The 20,283-nt window shown below is 40.8% G+C and overlaps 1 protein-coding gene across 1 annotated transcript in view; it reads left to right on the top strand.

Moving 5' to 3' along the window:
* The window catches only part of tenm4 (teneurin transmembrane protein 4), a 1,444,950-nt gene that overhangs the window by 214,327 nt on the left and 1,210,340 nt on the right, over window positions 1–20,283 (top strand). The window contains 1 exon segment of the mRNA XM_052026216.1: window positions 7,900–7,968. The gene's annotated coding sequence lies outside the window, so the exon portion shown is untranslated.

The following is a 20,283-nucleotide window of genomic DNA, read 5'->3' as shown; positions in this document are numbered from 1 at the left end:
CAATGCACAGGATCACAAGAGGCTGCAGAGGGTTATAGACTCAGCCAGCTCCATCACAGACACAACCCTCCGCACCATTGAAGACGTCTTCAAGAGGCGGTGCCTCAAGGAGGTGGCATCCATCATTAAAGACCCTCACCATCTGGGACATGCCCTCTTCTCATTACTACCATCAGGGAGGAGGTACAGGAGCCTGTAGACCCAAAGTCAATGATTCAGGAGCAGCTCCTTCCCGTCTGCCATCAGATTTATGAATGATCCATGAGTCCATGAACACCACCTCATCATTCTTTTATTTTGTACTATTTATTGCTTATTGTAACTTATAGATTTTTATGTCTTTGCACTATACTGCTGCCGCAAAACAACACATTTCACATCATATGCCAGTGATAATAAGTCCAATTCTGAGTTTCAACTTTTTACTGTTTACCAAAATGATTTGGATGAAAGCACAGAAGGTATAGCTGTGCAGTTTGCTGATGACAGATAGGTAGGAAAGTAAGTTGTAAAGATAAAAGAGAAGGATATGGATAGGCTTAATAAGTGGGCACATGGATTATATTGGGACCAAATGTGCAAGTGTCCACTTTGGCAGGTAAAAAAATTGTATTATCTCAATGTTGCGAGATTGCAGAGCCCTGGTGCAGAAAGGCCTGGTGCTGTCATGCAAGTTTCACACAAGGTTGATATGCAGGTACAGGAAGTAACTGGGAAAGTTAACAACATTATTATTAATTGCTTGGGGAAATGAATACAAAAGTAGGGAGGTTATACTTCATTTATATAGGATGCTGGTGAGACTGTTGTGGCTGTGAACTCAGCCACACTTAGACTGTATCTGCAAGATATAAAAGGTCTTTATTCAACACAGCAGATCCTCTGGAGAATCTATTTCCCCTCTATCGGCACACAATGATACACTGATGTTTTATACTTTTCAAATACAAAGACAACAATAAACAATTAACTACAGTTTCAATGGCTATAATTATGTACTTAACTGTAACATTTTTAGGCATAGACAGGTAGCATTTGCACAATTACACATTTACAATGGGAGCACATCCCAATGAGCGGAACTCCTTTGAACATTCAACTACCAATGGCTGATCTGAGAGGTTCTGAGCACAAACTGCAGACACCCAAGATATACCTCCTTTGTTACAGTGTTGAGGGATGGCTCCCTGAATATACAAATGGCCAGAATACTAAGTGTCAAAACAGACATGTCCTGAACTGTGCATTAAGTGGCAGGGATATGTTTTTAATGATACATTAATATAGGAGGTGGCCACTTAATGGCTTCCCTGATCTCATTATGAAGGTTTCAATGAGTGCAAATCAGCATGAATGTTCATCTATCATCTTCCTCTGCGTAGTTACAATGGTAACACAAGAGACTGCAGATGCTGGAATCTGGAGCAACAAAGGAGGAACTCAATGGGTCAGGCAATGGACAGTCAACGTTTTGGGTCGAGACCCTTCATCTGGACTGAAAGATAGAGGAGAGATAGTCAGTAAGGTACAATGGTACAGAATCAGAATATCCCATGCCCAACATTAGTTTCAATGGCCTTAAAGTGTCAGTGGAAGTTAAATTGTAAACAGGTTTTTTCTTTCTTATGTTGAAGACTGGTTCTCATTTTAATTAATACCTGCTATACATGTAATTTCATAACTCCAGAATAATCTCTAACAGAGACCACATCTGGAGTACATTGTACAGTATTAAGGTAGGATGTTAATGTGTTGGATGCAGTTCAGAGAAGTGGAATGGACCAGTTGTCTTTTGAGGACAGTTTGGATAGGCTACGCTTGTATTCCTTGGAGTCTGAAAAAGTAAGAGAAGATGTGATGAAGATGTTTAAGATCTTGACAGGGTGGATATGGAGAGGATGTTTCCTTTTGTGAGAGAGTCTCAAACTAGGGACACTGTTTCAAAGTTATGTTGTGCATTCAAGGAAAATGGGATGATTTTTTTTCCCACTCAGATGGTGATGAATCTTTGGAAATCTCTTGCTGAAAGGATAGCGAAGCAAACTCTTTGAATATTTTTAAGGCTTGACAGATTCTTGGCGAGTAAAGGGGCGAAAGTTATCATGGGTGAAGAGAAAGGCAGAATTGAATTTGCAATCAGATCAGCCTGCAATAGTAGAACAGGCTTGAGGGGCCAAGTGGCCCACCTTTACTCTTAATTCCTATGTCCATATGTAACACAGCCTCCAACTCTCTTTCTCTCCTCCCCCATGTCAGTGCCTGAAGATATTTTAAACACATTTAAATAATTAAGTGAATCAAAGTATGTAAATGACACGATCTTTGCAGTCATTCCTTTCAAATGAGTTAAATGGGTTCACAATTCCAGTGACAGGTCTAATTGGGCACAGCCTGACTGAGCAGATTCCTCAGTGTCAGAACGTGGGAATTGAAACAAGTTCAGACTCCAGCACTGGACTCTGCAGCGTCCATCCACTGATAATTTTATATACTTTAATTAAATCTTTTTTCAGCCCCAAGGCAAATAATCACAGTCCAGCTGGTATTGCTGCAATATGGTATCTAGCCAACAAAGTAGAAAATTACCCAGTCAAGTTCACAAAGAACAGATCAAATGCAAACCAGCCAACTAATGCCCCAGCAGTATACCCTTGTCATTATAAGAGTGATGGAAGAAATCATTGACAGTGCTAAAAAAGTGGATGCTCAATCATCAATTATCTGCTCACTTTTAAAAACAGAAAATGCTGGTAATACTTAGCAGGCCAGGGAACATCTATGGAGAGAGATTTCATGTTGGGGTTTTACTGGGACTACTCAGCTCTAGATTTCTTGCAGCCTGGATCCAAATAAAATGTGAGGTGAGAGTGACTGCCTTTCATATAAGATAAGCTATCTTTATTAGTCACATGTACATCGAAACACACAGTGAAAACATTTTTTTGTGTGGAGCGTTCTGTGGTCAGCCCGCAAGTGTCACCATACTTCCGGCACCAACATAGCATGTCCACAACTTCCCAACCCATATGTCTTTGGAATGTGGGAGGAAACCGGAGGAAACCCACGCAGACACTGGGAGAACATACAAACTCCTTACAGACAGCGGCCGGAATTGAACCCGGGTCACTGGCGCTGTAATAGCGTTACGCTAACCGCTACAGTCCATGGTGGCATCTGACCAAGTTTGATATCAGTGAGACCTAGTACCAGTGAAGTCAATGTGGTTGTTGGGGGTGAATAATCTCAGCTCCATTTCAATGTTCAAGGCACTCTTTAGGAACATGTGGAATATTTGCTGATTATTGCTTGATGTTCAGGTTTGTTTGGAACTCCTCAGATAATGAAGCAGTTCATATCTGTCAACTGCAAGATCAACATAACAATTAACCTTGTGTGGTAGGTGACAAGTATTATCTGTGCCATGTATGTGCCTGACAATGACCATCTCCGACAAGAGAGATTCCAACCACCTCCTCGTGTTATTCAATTTCATTACTTTTGCCAAAATTCTCAGCATAAACGTCATGGGAGTCAACAGAAATTTAACTGTAACAGCAGCATAAATACCCTGGCTATAAAAGCAGGTCAGATGCCAGCTATTTTGCAGTGAATGAGTGACCACTTGTCTCAACAATGTCTTTTCGCCATCCACGTAGGCGCATATAAAGATTGTGATGGACTATTCTCCCCCCTCACTGGGTGAGTACAGTTCCAGCACCAGTCAAGAAAATTGATCCCATCCAAGTCAGAATAGCCAACTCCACTTTTCCCCTACCCACCATACTAGATGCTTACTCTTCTGCCATTTGCACACAGCGGCTGCATTGCAAACCAGCTACAAAATTCACTGCAGCATTTCACCACAACATCTTTGACGGCATCTCTCAAATGTATGGTACCAACTGGCCAGAAGGGCAAGGGTTTGGAGAAAATCAGCAACTACAAATTCACCAAACCATTTCATTGCTTTACTGGCACTACATTGAGATCCTTAAATACACACCTGGGTATTGGTATTGGTATTGGTTTATTATTGTCACTTGTACCGAGGTACAGTGGAAAAACTTGTCTTGCGTGCCGTTCATACAGATCAATTCATCGCACAGTGCATTGAGATAGTACAGGGTAAAAACAATAACAGGATACAGAGTAAAGTGTCACAGCTACAGAAAAGTGCATTGCAGGTAGACAATAAGGTTCAAGGTCAAACAAGGTAGATTGTGAGGTCAAGAGTCCATCTCATTGTATAAGGGAACCGTTCAATAGTCTTTTCACCGTGAGATAGAAGCTCTCCTTGAGCCTGGTGCCCTCAGGCTCCTGTATCTTCTGCCTGATGGGAGAGGAGAGAAGAGAGAATGACCGGGTGGGTGGGGTCTTTGATCATGCTGGCTACTTCACCAAGGCAGTGAGAGGTATAGACAGAGTCCACGGAGGGGAGGCTGGTTTCCGTGATGGGGTTGAGTTATCTTCACCAGCTGCTGCAGTCCTTGTGATGAAGTTGCTCATGGCTGGTCCTTTACCAGCATTCCCTGTTTGAAGCTTCTTTTAAAATTATCAGCTGGCAGCTTTAAAAGTTATCAGAAAGGTAATTATGGCAAAAGTTAGATAATTTGGTACAAATTTCATTATTGACCTGCAAGCAGAAACAGAAAGTGGAGCATCAAATTCTTCTTTAAAATGATTTGCGTTAGCTATCGCCAAAGCAGGAACATAGGATGTTATAGCAGAGACCCAGGCTAGTTGATCCATCAAGTCAGCACTCGTGACTTTCTCCATTTGAGTAGCCTCATTTAATCCAGCTCTCCTGCTCATTTGCTGTGCTTCTTTTTTAATATTTTTGTTCTCCATGCAATTTCCTGTTCCAGGAATTTATGGATTTGGCCACGAATGCAATGACAAAGAAGTTAATGAAAATCAGTGCAGCATGAATATGGAACCTTACTTAAAATGTGATCTTTATTTGAAATAATTGATGAAGTAAAGAAAAAAAGGCAAAACCTGAATTATTTAACATATAAATAAATGCCTACACCTACATGTCAGATATGTAGGTGGCAAAACTTACATTACGGTTAAATTTTGTTTTGAAGTTATCCAGTCAGTTAAGATGTTCCATGTATGAGATGAATTATACATCCAAGGCTCTGGATTATTAGTCCAGGCCTTTGGATATGTGGTTCAATGACATACCCACGATGCCACCATTCCAAGATGGAGGGGGGTGCTATAGGAAAGAACAGCCTTAAAGATATAATTTGAGAGTGTGATGAAAAGTGCACCTCCAACAACACTTAATAAGCCTGACATCATCCAGGAAAAGGCCTGCTTGACTGGTACTCTATCCACCACCCAACACATCCATTCTCTCCAATTTGGTTGTGTAATGTTTGTAGTGTACACCATACTGTCGTTAACTTGCCTAGGCTACTCTGACAATAGCTGCTGAACCTGTGACCTCTACCGGTAAAAAGGATAAGGGTTTCATGTGCAGGAATCACCACCATTTGTATGTTCCCCTTCAAGTCACACACCATCCTGTGTGTGACATGAAGGGGAATATGTATGGTGATATATATCCATATATATATATATCACATATATATCACAATTCCTCTATGATCTTTGGATCTAAATCATGGAACTCCTATCTAACAGCATTTTGGGATACTTTCACCAGAAAGGCTGCAGCAGTTCAAAAAGACAACTCAATGTCACCTCCTAATGAATAGTTAGGGAAGACCAATAAATACAGGCCTCATTAGTGATGTCCCAATCCTGAAAAATTATTATATTAAAAATTACTATCTCATACTGTCCCACACATTGTCCTCCAGTGAAACGTCCTTAACTAGTGTTCTACTGAGCAATGGAATGTGCATCAGATAAGTCAAAGTATTGTACTCAACATTCACAGTTAATACTTTGATCCACAAGAGGACAATAATCAAGGATAGTATTCTACTTGTACAATCCTAAAAATGAATTCCACTCCCACTGTCTTTCCTCTGCCATCAACTTACCCCACCCAACACACACCCCAAATCAAGGAGGGTCCATCAAAAAATGCATGAGACCAAATCTCACAATTTTCTATTGAATACATTTAATAAAAGATGGTACATGCAAAAGTCCTTAAAGTATATTCCCATAAGTGAAGCAGCAGGCTAGAAGCAGACAAGCAACTTTTTTCTTCAAGTGGGAAATATGCTGGAAATAAATGCTTCAGGCTACAGTTCTGAATGTTATAAGAGCGCTTATAGAGTCAAAATGGCACCCATGGTGTTTGCATGAACTTTTTATGAACTCTACAAGAGTTAGTGCATGCACCATGACATTCAAAACACAGACTGCTTATTTGTTGCCAGGTCAACCATTTTAAAGCTCAATGCTCCAGTCTGCAGCAACAAAGACTGTGCTACACTCAAAACCTATATCTGCCTCTTGTGGTCAATATGTACCCTTACCAAACAAAACTACGCCATATTAAGTTGATTAATAAATGAGTTTGTTATTAAAAGAAATTTCTTTGAAAAGAATCAACTGTGACATCAGAAAAACTTTTACACAGAGAGTGGTTTGAATATGGAATGCAAGACAGATTCAATTCAAGAGGGAACAGGGTTAGCACTTGAAAGAAAACAGGGAACAAGAATCAACGGAATTGCTCTTGCAAAAAGCTGGCATGTATAAAATGGGCTGAATGGCTTATTTCTGTGCTTTTCATGATTCTATTCAATTTCAAAGTTTAAATGTAATGAACAATCAGTTAGGCAAGGAAACAGATGATTTCTAGTGCCTCTCCAGTCCGTATTCATTAGAGCCTTCAGGAGAATAGAGGAGTGAAGTAAATTGCAAAATCATAGTAATGTTTCTCCTTGAAGCCATAGTCACGATATTGCAGCGACCATGAAGAAAGGTGCCTGCTAAGATCTAATGATCTCTGTGGAGTGGATTTTGCCTGATGTTTATTTCATTTTGACATCATTCAGAGGGGACTTCTGGCATCCTACAGCAGTGGTAAAAACAACCAAGCAGAGCAGTTAATCAAAATGAAGAATTTTCACAGAAAACAACCCAGGAAGTTCAGACCACAAATTCTAAATAGTTATTGATGTTGTTGATGTTGTAGGGAGTGACATAAGGATTGGGACATACATAAACATTAATAAAATTAAGTACGTGGAACACTGAACATCTGAAGGAATGAGACCCCATATTTAAGATCAGAGTTTTGCATTAAAATTCAGTTACACCTTATTTAACCAGGCTTAAAACATTTAGTTTTATTTTCACAATGGAAATAGCAGATAAAAAGTAGAAATTCTTCACAATTCATTTCTTTAAAAATATTTCCACATGCAAAAACTTTAAAACTGTAACATGTCATGGAGCAGGGTATCACTGATATATATCCATGGATTTTCCCATGTTACCACATATATGAAGATTTCAGAGGTTATTGTTAGTATCACAGTGTGATTTGGTCAATGGTGACAGCTTGACCATCAGTACACCTGCAAATTCAAGACACAAATTTAATCAAGGCCAAGTTTGTTCGAACGTTAAGTGAAGCAGTATTGGATTGGGAAGGAAATAATATTAAATATTGGTTACATTAGCCAGCTTTTAATTTGGATGATAAATAGGAAATGTTAATCCTGAGATGAGTGCAATCAATTCTTTTAGTTTTTTGCAGGATAAATTCAATTCAATTCTGAATAGCAAAGAGTTGCAAGAAAATCTGCATTTACTGCATTATTATAGCTGAAGCTCAGTAAAAAGCCACAATTTAACAGTCAAAGCAATAGATTTTCTTCAATTTCTTGATTAAATCTGGTATAAATTTTGACAATTCTGTGATGTTATTATTTTTGTAATTGTTCTTGTTCCTATTAATAGGTTCTCCATGTCAAGTGCATTCAGATCTTTGGAAGGAAACAAGTGAGAAAAGGCAAAGATTGAATGCAAGTAAGTGAAAATGTATTGTGTTTTAATGCCTTTTTAAATTTCAGTGTTGTAATGCTTGGGTTCTTGTTAGATATTAACACCAACATATATCAATACATTGACCTTTGATATTTGGGTCGGTATTCCATCAAGAACACACAAAAGCTGAAGAATGTGAATACTGTAAAATTAATTAGAAAAGAAGTGATGGGTTCTTTGGGATTTCTCATTCAAATTGAGTTTAAACTGATGAGCTATCTTTAGACACCAAGTATAATACAAGAATGGGTCTTTAACAAGTTACCAGCTCAAATGATACAAGTGTAAATCTATTCATAATTCAGCCTGATTGGGTTCCAAATGGTTGCCTGTCATATTTCTCTCCAGATATTTGATTCCATTGACTTCAATGTAACCCTCTATATGGTAAAAGAACAATAGGTGGCCTTCCTACCTGCCATGACCAAAAACCTAAAGGTCACATGAAGGATCAGTGTAACAAAGTTAACAGTAATAATCTATCCACAGAGAAATATGCAGGATAACTAGAGGGCTCACAAGAAGTTAGAAAAAGACACTTTCAATTTCCTGCTCCAATTAATAGAAAGCCCTTCGATATTGGCATACTTGGGCTTCACTATTTGCAGTTCATGTGAGAAAATGCAGCAACGGATCTGTGAAAAAAAGGATTTCAACATTCTCTGACAGCCTCACTGGGCAGCAGAATCAGGGATGCAGACAGATAATGACTGGAAAATAAGTTAAAACTGCAATTTTGCCAATATTAATGAGAATGGAGAATTCAATATATTGGTTGTCTTCGATGTTTTCTCTGTGCCTTTTTCTTTGATCAAACCAATCTGTTAATTTACCTGAAAGCTGACCTCATGAATCATCACCGTTAACATACCTCAACCTCTTTCTCTCTAACGATTCATACTTTTTAACTCCATTGAGGAATAATGCTGTTCCACTGCTTGCAACCAACCCAGGTGACCTGGTTGAGATGATGCCTGGGGATTTACAGCTGTAATCCTCTGCCCTAGCGTTCAACACCAATAGGCCTGGGAGCACATTGCTCAATTAAATCTGAAATTAATTTTTCATTGTGATTACTTATTCCTGTAATTAGCCATAATTATTCTGACTGTGACCTTATTCTGCCATTTAATGTTTTGGCCCCAATAGCGTTTTGATCTTGTGATAATGAATAAAGGATTTACACCAATTAAATAAGTTAAGAAATATTACTTGGACTTTAGCATGGGTAAACGTAAGATCATATATATTTAAATGAGGAAAATAAGCCCCGATTAAAGTAGGTCAGAGGGGAGAGAAGAATATTTTTAACATAATTTCCATTGAGTCTCATCGACAGTCTCCTCTTAAGATATGGCACTAATATTTCACAGAGGGTTGGTCATCTGGGCCAACACAAAACAGAAATATTAACTAAAATTAAAATGTCCTGTCCCCATCTATATTGGAAAGCTTTCAGTGAGTTGATAGACACCACAGGAATTTAATTCAACAATGCTTTGACATTGGGTGACCCTAAAATGGATGCAAGAATAACCAATTTAGCAGAAAAGCAGGTCTCACTGAAGTGTCTGTGCATTTGAACAAGTAATAAATTAGTCAATTCCTATTTTAAATCAACCCAGTGTAAACCTGAAATGACTACGGATATCACTTGAATATTAAAAAGGGTCTTTCGCAATCATTTGCGACCCAGGCTCTAAATTTTGTTTAGGGTAGTTGAAATCTGTACTAACTCAATGTAACGGCACTGTGTAATGAATTGACCTGTACAATAGGTATGCAAGACAAGTTTTTCACTGTACCTTGGTACAAGTGACAATAATAAACCAATACTAATACTAATCTGCAATATTCTGTCACTGTGAGTCACTGGATTCACACCTATGTTGTGGACCCCCATATATACACACTCAAGAGCTACTGAAACAAACACTCTGGATTGACAGATAATCAAAGAAAAACTGTTTGCAAACTCACTATCTTACCTGAATGTGTGTTTTGAGTTTTTGACACCTCAACCTGTCTGTACCAAGAGTGAATACTTCTGATTCTGGAGAGAGTTCCCCTGGTCCTCACCTTTCACCCTACTGGCCTCCGTATCCAGCACATTGTCCTTTATCATTTCCACCAGCTATAACGAGATCCCACTGCTAGCCACATCTTCTCCTCCCCACCACTTTCCACCTTCTGCAGGGAATGCTCCCTCCGTGACTCCCCGGTCCACTCATCCTTCCCTGATCCCTGGCACTTTCCCCTGCAACTGCAGGAGGTGCAACACTTGTTATAGAGTCATAAAATCAGAGAGCAATACAGCACAGATACAGGCCCTTCGGCCCAACAAGTCCATGCTGACCACAGTGCATACACAGCTAGTCCCAATTTCCTGCGTTCAGCCCATATCCCTCTAAACCCCACCCCTGCATGTACCTATCCAAGTGCTTCTTAAATGATACTATTGTGCCTGCCTCAACCACTTCCTCTGGCAGCTTGTTCCATATACTCACCACCCTCTGCGTGGAAAAGTTGCCCCTCAGGTCTCTTTTAAATCTTTCCCCTCTCACCCTAAATCTATGCCCCCTAGTTTTGGACCCCCTACCCTGGGGAAAAGACCGCTACCATCCACCTTATCAACGCCTCTCATAATTTTAAATGTTTCCTATAAGGTCACCTCTCATTCTCTTAAATTCCAAGGAACAAAGATCTAGCCTGGCCAACCTCTCCCTGTAACTCAGGCTCTCTCGTCCTTACTTGTTCTTACACCTCCTCCCTCACCAAAATCCAGGGACCTTAACAGCCGTTCTAAGTGAGGCAGGGATTCAAGTGCACCTCTTCCAACCTCATCTACTGCATTTGGTGCTCCCGATGTAGCCTTCACTACATTGGCGAAACAAAGCACAGACTACACGACCGATTCGCAAAGCACCTGTGCTCTGTCCACAATGGCCATCCTGAGCTCCCAGTTGCTTATCATTTCAATTCCCCTTCCCATTCCCACACCGGCCTGTCCATCCTTGGCCTTCTCCACTGCCAGGGTGAAGCCCAATGCAAACTAGAGGAACCATACCTCATATTCTGCCTGGGTAGTCTACAACCCAGTGGTATGAAAATTGAATTTTCCAATTTCAGGTAGCCCTCACCTCCAGTATGTTACCCTCCTCCCCTCTCTCTCCTTCTGATTATCCTTCAGTCCCCCTATTTTTGTCCCCTTTCCCATCCTAGTTCCATCAACCTACTACCCACATATTTCACACACAGGCTCTCGCCACCCCTCCCCCATCTGGTTCTAGTTCCATCTGCTGTTCAACTCTCACCATTATTAATTACCATACTTATCAGATTCCAGCACTGGTAGCCTTTGTGTTCCTGCTGTCACCACCTTCATCTTCCCTCTCTCCACCCGGCTCTATCTGCCTCTTTCTTTTTCTGTTTGCCTCCACTTATCATCCACTGGCCTTTGCCTCCCAACTCCACCCCTTCCTGTTCCCCTACCTGGCTCGATCTGCCCATCATCCTTCACCCCCCCCCCCCCCCCCCCCCACCATCCCCTCGGTCCACTCTTCTTTATACTGGCCATCTCCCCTCTCCACTCTTAGTCCTGCTGCAGGGGTTCAACCTGAACATCGACAGTTCCTTTCCCCCCACAGATGCTGCTTGACCTGTTGAGTTCCTCCAACTTATTACTAGTCCTTGCATATGACCATCATGATAACATCAAACACTTAACTGCACTTTTATAAGAAATTGCATTATCTGCTTCTGTAATCTGTTTGACTTTTATTAATTGTTTTAATAACATCTTAAACAATTGCATTTTGTTTTACTTTCCCTAATTTTTTGACTGCACCATTAAAAAAAAGATATGAAGAGCTTTCATGCTTTTCGGATCCAAGGATGTGTACTGAAACTTGAATTTAATTGGTGTGGAAGGACATGTTAATTACACATATTTTACACAGGTGCACACACATATGTTCAACGTGCCTCCCCCTCCCTCACCCAGCTCCACCTGCCAATCATCTGCCACCTCACCCAGGTCCATCTATCACCCACCAGCCCCTGTCTCACCCTTCCCCTTCACCTCTTTACACTGGCTATCTTCACTGTACATGCTCAGTCCTGATGCAGGGTCTTGACCCAAAATGTCAACAATGCTTTTGCCTCCACAGATGCTGCCTGACCCACTGAGTTCCTCCAGCAGTTTGATTTTATGTTAAATACCCACCTGAAGGATCCATGTCATTCATGCTTTGTTCCACTTCATGAAGCAAGTAGATTAGAAATTTTAGGGATGTGGGGAGGGAGTGGATCCCTGCAGGATAGGAGGCTTCCACACAAGTATTTCTCAGCATGTACTTCTCAGGTAACATTTTGCACTGCCAGGATAAAAATTCAAAAACCTGTGGCTGCTTTCTCATAATTTGTTGTACTGTTATTTGTTTTAAAATCACTTGCAAATGCCTTGAATGCCAAGGGCTACGGTCCTTTCTTGCACTGAATGCATTGACTCTGATTGATGAAAGAAAGACCTGCCAGGTTATATTAGCTTCTGCTCCTTTAGTCCTGTTATGTAAAATCTGCATTACCAGCACAGGCAGGTTGTCACTGCAATCTGCTTCTAATATGTAATGGATTATGTGGATGGATGAGGGATAGCAGTTCACTTTTAAAACATGTGGATTGTCTTAAACCAGAAGATGTTGCACAAATCAACCCTCAATAGATGATAATATATTCAAAATATCTTATTTTGGGCATTATTTCAGCATAATTTACATTTTGTTATTTCTGTTAATCTGCAAAATACCAATACATGGAATTAAACAGAATAATTTAATTAAATATTTCCAGGTTGCTTTAGGTGAAATTTGTGATTTACCATTTAACATCAGCTTTTCTCAAGTAGTCACACATTAACTGCAAAAGTTGCATCAGCACTACCACAAAAACGAATAAAAAAACTGAAGTGGTTTTAGAATCACAGAGTCAGAAAGCACAGAAACAGGCTCTTTGGTCCACTATGTTCATGTTGACCATATACTACCTCTCCATATTAATCTCATTAACCAGCACTTCGTCCCTAGCTTTCTATGTCTTGGTGATTCATGTGCTCATCTAGAAACTACTCAAGTGTTGGAATAATACCTGCCTCCACTACCCAATTAGGCAGTGTGTGTTCCAGATGTTAGCCATCCTCAGGGTGAAAAATTCTTCCCCAAGTTCCTTCTAAACCTCTTACCCCATACCCTAATCCTTTGCCCTCTGGTTTTAGGTACCTCTGCTATGGGGAAAAGTTTGCTTATCTTCACCCTATCTGTGCCCTCATAATTTTGTATACTTCTCTCAAGAACCCCCTCAGCTTCCTGCGTTCCAAAGAATATAAACAGTCTTATCAGTCCATCCTCGTAACCGAAAAGTTCCATCCCAGGCAATGTCCTGGTGAATCTCCACTGCATCCTCTCCTGTGCAATCATGTCCTTCCTGCACTGCAGTGAGCTGAACTGTTCACAGTATTCAACCTGTGGCTTAAAATGTTTTGTAAAATTGTACCATAATCTCCCTACTCTTGTCTTCAATGCAAAACAAATTTTTTCACTGTATCTTGGTACGTGTGACAATAATAAACCAACTACCAATTCAGCTGAAGAAGGCAGGTATTGTATATGCCTTCTTTGCCACTTGATCTACTTGTGCTGCCACCTTCAAGGATCCTTGAACATGGTCCTTCTGGTTCTCAATATCTTCTAGTGCTCTACTATTCATTGTGTATGTCCTACCCTTATCAGTCTTCTCAAAGTGCATCACCTTGCACTTATCAGGATTAAATTCCAACCACTCTTGCTCTACCCATTTTACTATTGTGTTTTTTACACCATTCCCTGGACACTGGATTTCAGCTTCTTCAGCATTTTCACAAGATCACAAGACAAAGGAGCAGAAGTAGGCCATTCGGCCCATCGAGTCTACTCTGCCACTTCACCATGAGCTAAACTATTCTCCCATCTAGCCTCAATTCCCAGCCTTTTCCCCATATCACTTGATACCCTGACTAATTAGATACCTATCAATCTCTGCCTTAAACACCCCCAATGATCACGCCTCCACAGCTGGATGTGGCAACAAATACCATAAATCCACGACCCTCTGGCTAAAGAAATTCTAAATGGGTACCCTCTAATTCTAAGACTGTGCCCTCTTGTCCTGGACTCACCCACCATGGGAAACAATTTAGTCACACCTACTCTGTCCAGTCCTTTCAACATTCGAAATGTTTCTATGAGGTCCCCTTTCATTCTTCTGTACTCCAATGAGTACAGCCCAAGAGCCGACAAATGCTCCTCGTATGTCAGCCCTTTCATTCCGGGAATCATCTTCGTAAATCTTCTCTGAACCCTCTCCAACATCACTACATCCTTTCTAAGATAAGGGGCCCAAAACTGCACACAATACTCCAAATGAGGTCTCACCAGTGCCCCATAGAGCATCACCAACACATCCTTACTTTTATACGCTATTCCTCTTGAAATGAATGCAAACATAGCATTCGCTTTCTTTACCACCGACCTAACCTGGAGGTTAACCTTTGGGGTATCCTACACGAGGACCCCCAAGTCTCTTTACACTTCCGAATTTTGAATTTTATCCCCATCTAGATAATAATCTGCCTGTTTATTTCTTCTTCCAAAGTGTACAACAGCACATTTCTCAACATTGTATTTCATCTGCCATTTATTTACCCACTCTCCTAAACTGTCCAAGTCTCTCTGCAACCTTTCTGTTTCTTCAACACTTCCTACTCCTCCACCTATCTTGGTGTCATCTGCAAACTTAGCCACAAAACCATTTATTCCATAATCTAAATCATCGATATGCAGTGTAAAAAGAAGCGGTCCCAACACCAACCCCTGCGGAACACCACTGGTAACTGGCAGCGAATCAGAACAGGATCCCTTTATTCCCATCCTTTGCTTTCTGCCTATCAGCCAATGCTCCACCCATTCTAATATCTTTCCTGTAATTCCGTGGGCACTCATCTTATTAAGCAGCCTCTTGTGTGGCACCTTGTCAAAGGCCTTTTGAAAATCCAAATACAAAACATCCACTGCTTCTCCCTTGTCCATCCTACTTGAGATTACCTCAAAAAATTCTAATAGGTTGGTCAGGCAGGATCTTCCCTTAAGGAAACCATGCTGACTTGGACCTATCTTGTCATGCACCTCTAGGTATTCCATAACTTCGTCCTTGAGAATCGACTCCAATAACTTTCCAACCACCGATATCAGACTAATAGGCCTGTAATTTCCCTTTTGCTGTCTCCCTCCTTTCTTAAACAGCGGAACTACATTTGCAACCTTCCAGTCCTCCGGAACCATGCTAGAGTGTATTGATTCCTGGAAAATCATCTCCAATGCCTCCACAATCTCTAAAGTCACCTCCTTCAGAACCTGTGGGTGCACTTCATCCGGTCCGGGAGACTTATCTGTCCTTAGTCCATTCAGCTTCCCGAGCACCTTCTCTCTAGTAATTTTGACTGTACTCAATTCTATTCCCTGATACCCCTGACTATCAGGTATATTGCTGATGTCTTCGACAGTGAAGACTGATGCAAAATACTTATTTAGTTCCTCTGCCATCTCTTTGTTACCCATTATAATTTGTCCAGCATCATTTTCAATCATTCCTATATCTACCCGTGTCTCTCTTTTACTCTTAATAAATTTAAAAAAATTCTTAGTATCCTTTTGTATGTTATTTGCCCACTTATTTTCATAATTCATCTTTTCCTTCCTCATGACTTTCTTGGCTTCTTTCTGTAAGTTTTTAAAAGCTTCCCAGTCTTCTGTTTTCCCACTAATTTTTGCTTCCTTGTATGCTCTCCTTTTGCTTTTATTTTAGCCTTAACCTCTCTCATTAGCCACATTTGTGCCATTTTTCCATTCATAATTTTCTTCTTTCTTGGAATATATCTATCCTGCACTTTCCTCATTTCTTGTAAAAATTTCCTCCATTTCTGCTCTGCAGTCCCTCCATCTAGCTTGCTTTTCCAATTAATTTGGGCCAGCTCCTCTCTCATGTCACTGTAATTTCCTTTGTTCCACTGAAATGTTGACACACCTGATATCAGCTTCTCCTTTTCAAATTTGAAACTGAACTCAATCATATTATGATCACTACTTCCTAAGGGTTCCTTTACCTTTAGTTTCCTAATCACCTCAGGTTCATTACACAGCACCCAGTCCAAAACAGCCAATCCCCTGATGGGCTCATCAACAAGCTGCTCCAAAAAGCCATCCCGTTGGCATTCCATAAACTCTCTCTCCTGAGATCCAGTACCTTCCTGACTTTCCCAATCCACTTTCATGTTAAAATCCCCCATAATTATCTTGACATTGTCTCTCTGACATGCTTTTTCTATTTCCAGCTGTAACTTGTAGTCCACATCCTGGCTGCTGTTTGGGGGCCTGTATATAACTGCTATTAGAGTCCTTTCACCCTTGCCATTTCTTAACTCATCCCATAAGGATTCTACCTCTTCTGATCTTATGTCCCTTCTTTCTAGTGATTTAATATTGTTGCTTACCATCAGGGCCACACTACCCCCTCTACCTACCTGCCTATCTTTCCTATACCCTGTGTACCCTTGGACATTCAGCTCCCAATCACATCCATCATTAAGCCATGACTCGGTGATGGACACAATGTTATATCTTTTAATCTGTAGCTGTTCTACAAGGTCATCCACCTTATTTCTAATGCTACGTGCTTTTAAGTACAGTACATTCAGACCAGTATCTGCTACCGATTTCACTGTATTTCTATTGCACAGCAAATTATCCTGTCTTTTCACCCACCTGTCCTTCTTGCCATCTTTGCTGTACACTATCTTTAACTTGTTTCTATTTTCCTCTTCCATGACCCTAACACCCTGGTTTCCTTCCCCCTGCCAAATTAGTCTAAACCCTCCCTCCCTAACAGCTATATTAAACATACCCACCAGGATATTGGTACCCTTTGAGTTCCTTTTTGTATAGGTCATACCTCCCCCAAAATAGTTCCCAATGATCCAAGAATTTGAAGCCCTGCACCCTGCACCAGTTACTCAGCCACGCATTCATCTGCCTGATTCTGTTATTCTTGCCTTCATTAGCATGTGGCATAGGCAGTAATCCTAAGATTACCACCCTGGAGGTCATGCTTCTCAACTTTCTTCCTAACTCCCTGTAATCTTCCTTCAGGACCTCCTCCCTTTTTCTATCTATGTCATTGGTACCAACATGTACCAAGACTTCTGGCTGCTCGCCCTCTCCCCTCAGAATACTCTGGACCCAATCTGAGACATCCTGTACCCTCGCACTAAGGAGGCAACACACCATCTGGGTATCCTTATCAGGCTCACAGAATCTCTTGTCTGTTCCCCTCTCTATGGAATCCCTTATAACTACTGCATTCCTCCTTGCTCTCTGGACCACGGCACGAGGCACAGTGCCAGAGTCCCGATCACCGTGGTCTTCCTCTGTCAGGTCATTCTGTCCAACAGTATCTAAAATGATATACTGATTTCTGACAGGGACTGCCACAGAGGTGCTCTCTACTATCTCTCTATAGCTTTTGTCAATCACCTCCTCACTTTCCCTGACTAACCAAAGGTCATCAAGCTACAGCTCCAGATCCCTAACATGGTCCCTAAGGAGCAGCATCTCAATGCACCTGGCGCAGATGTAGTCCTCGGGGAGGCTGGATGTCTCCCAAGGTCCCCACATCTGGCACTTCAAGCACAAAACTAATCCTATTTGCATTCTGCTAATGCTACTGTCTAATGCTACAAAATAAATAAACCAGGAACTTACCCTCTTACTATAATTCTCGCCTCCTACCTGTTCTCGCTGAAGCCTGTTGAGCCAAAGCCTTACCATACTGACTCAGACCACTCCGACAACGACCGATCCCCGACTTCCACTCCGCTAGACAATGCCTTTCTTATATAGTGAAAGTAGGTTGCTCCCGCTCCTCCAGGCCGCTCACTCGCACTCCGACGCTCCGAACACTAGGCCACACTCTCACCGCTCCTTGTTCAAGTTGCAAAGTTCCCGCTCGTGCTCTCTCCACCAATCAGCTCGAAGTAATTCGAAGTTAGGTTGCTCCCGCTCCTCCGGGCTGCTCGCTCGCACTCCGACACTCCAAATTTTATGCATGTGATCTTTTTACCTTGTTTAAAAATAAGTGAAAATTTCTGTTAGTTGGAAATTGAGAGATAGGAGAGGAGGACAAAACAGGAGGATAGGGGAGAGAGTGGGGAAGGGTGTGCAAATTCAGAAAATGACCAGTGTTGTTAGGGTAACAAACCCAACACTGCAAGTTTCCAGGGTAGGTCAAGGTGTCAACTATCCTCACAATAGGAAAGAGAGTCGGAAAAATCCACTTCATGCCAAGAGAGGCAAAAGTTGGAGATGAGGGTTGGAAGGGTTGAAAGGATACATGAATGGTTTCCGACGGAGTAGGAGAATACCTGAAGTCCTTAATGGAGGAGGAACGTTCCAGACCATTATTTCTCTCAATTTTTCAACTTGCTTCCAATAAAACCCTGACCTTTTAAATAATCCAGAAGCTCCTTTTCCCTTCATTGACCTAAACTGAGATCATTTAAATGTCAAAACCGTAAAAATGTTTAATTCACAGCTTGAATGATTATTTTTTGAGAATTATGAAGTCCTTTTGTGTGTTCAGTCTGGAAATATTTAATTTTGTTTTCAATTTAGTTACATGCAAACATGAAAGTTATCTTGGATAAACTTTGCCTCCACAATTCAGTGAATGTATTGGTATAAATCCATCTGGTGGCCACTGAGTGAAGTACAATAAAGAATGGATTTGCATTTTGCAATTGTTGATTATATTGTTGTGATCATGGAGATACTAATTGGTAATTGCAATTGCATTTAAATATTCCTATTTTTTAAATGATTTTTTATCAGAAATAAAACCTGTTGTCCATGTTTCCAAAATATCCCAAACTAAATGCTGCCACAAGAATACAAAAACAGAAGAAAATAGGAGCAGGGGTAGGCTACCAGGACCATCAAGCTTGCCCCACCATTCAATATAATCATAGTCAATCAACGCTGGCCTCAGTTCCTCTTTTGTGCCAGCTCCCCATAGCCCTCAATTCCTTCATCTTATCTATCTCCATCTTAAATATGTCCAATGGTTTAGCTTCCACAAGCCTCTGGGACAGTGAATTCCAGAGATTCACCACCGTCTGAGAGACAAAATCCCTATGTACTTCAATTTTAAGTGACAGCCCCTCATCTTGTAACTACATCCCCTGGTTAAAGCCTCTTCCACAAGTGAAAACATCTGAACACCTACCCCGTCAAACCCACTTAGGATCTTGTACATTTGAATAAGGTCACCTCACTTTGTTCTGAACTCCAAGGAATCCAGACATAAGCTGCCTAGCCTCTCTTGATAGGACAACCCTTCATCCCATGAATTAGCCTGGTTAATCTTCTTTGGACTGCCTCCAATGCTACTGTTTTTTTTAGTGATTTGGTAGGCCATGCCAACACCTTGTGCGATTATTACAAAATTTCCCGATTCTTGAACTCTGACACCTTTGCAATAAAGGCCAAGATGCCACTTGCCTTCTTAACTACTTGTTGGACCTGCCTGCTAACTTTTGGTGATTCGTGCCCTGGAACATTTAGATCCCCTCTGTACTTCACTCATTTGTAATCTCTCTCCATTTAGATAAAAATCTGACTTCAAAGTGCATGACCTCAAACTTTACCACATTAAACTTTGGTTACTAGCTTTTAGCCCAATCACTCAATCTATCTGTGTTCCATTGCAGAATCACAATGTCGTCATCATAACATGCGTTTCCACTTATTTTCATATCATCGGCAAACTTGGAAACCTTACATTTAGTTCCCTCTTCCAGGTCATTAATGTAAACAGTAAACAAGGAAGGGCCAAGAACTGATTCATAGGGTACTCCACTAGTTACATCCTTCCAGCCTGAAAATGACCAATTTATTCCAACTCTCTGTTTTCTATGTGACAGCCAATTTTCACCTATGGTACATTTTTAAAATATAATATACTTTTTTAATAAAAAGCTGCAAATCATATACAGCAAAATGTTTTTTAGAAAATTCAATTTTCATTTGTGATTGTTGTTAATGGATTGTTCTGACTGTTTTACCAAATTGCTTATCTGGATTATAAAACTGTTAAATTGTATGTCTTGTTCTAAATATTGAAAATCTTGCTGTGTAACTTTCAATTCTCCATAAA

The sequence above is a fragment of the Pristis pectinata genome, chromosome 11 (genome assembly GCF_009764475.1).
Source record: "Pristis pectinata isolate sPriPec2 chromosome 11, sPriPec2.1.pri, whole genome shotgun sequence".
In the NCBI taxonomy this organism is placed as follows: Eukaryota; Metazoa; Chordata; class Chondrichthyes; order Rhinopristiformes; family Pristidae; genus Pristis; species Pristis pectinata.
This window is presented reverse-complemented; position numbering and strand designations above follow the sequence as displayed.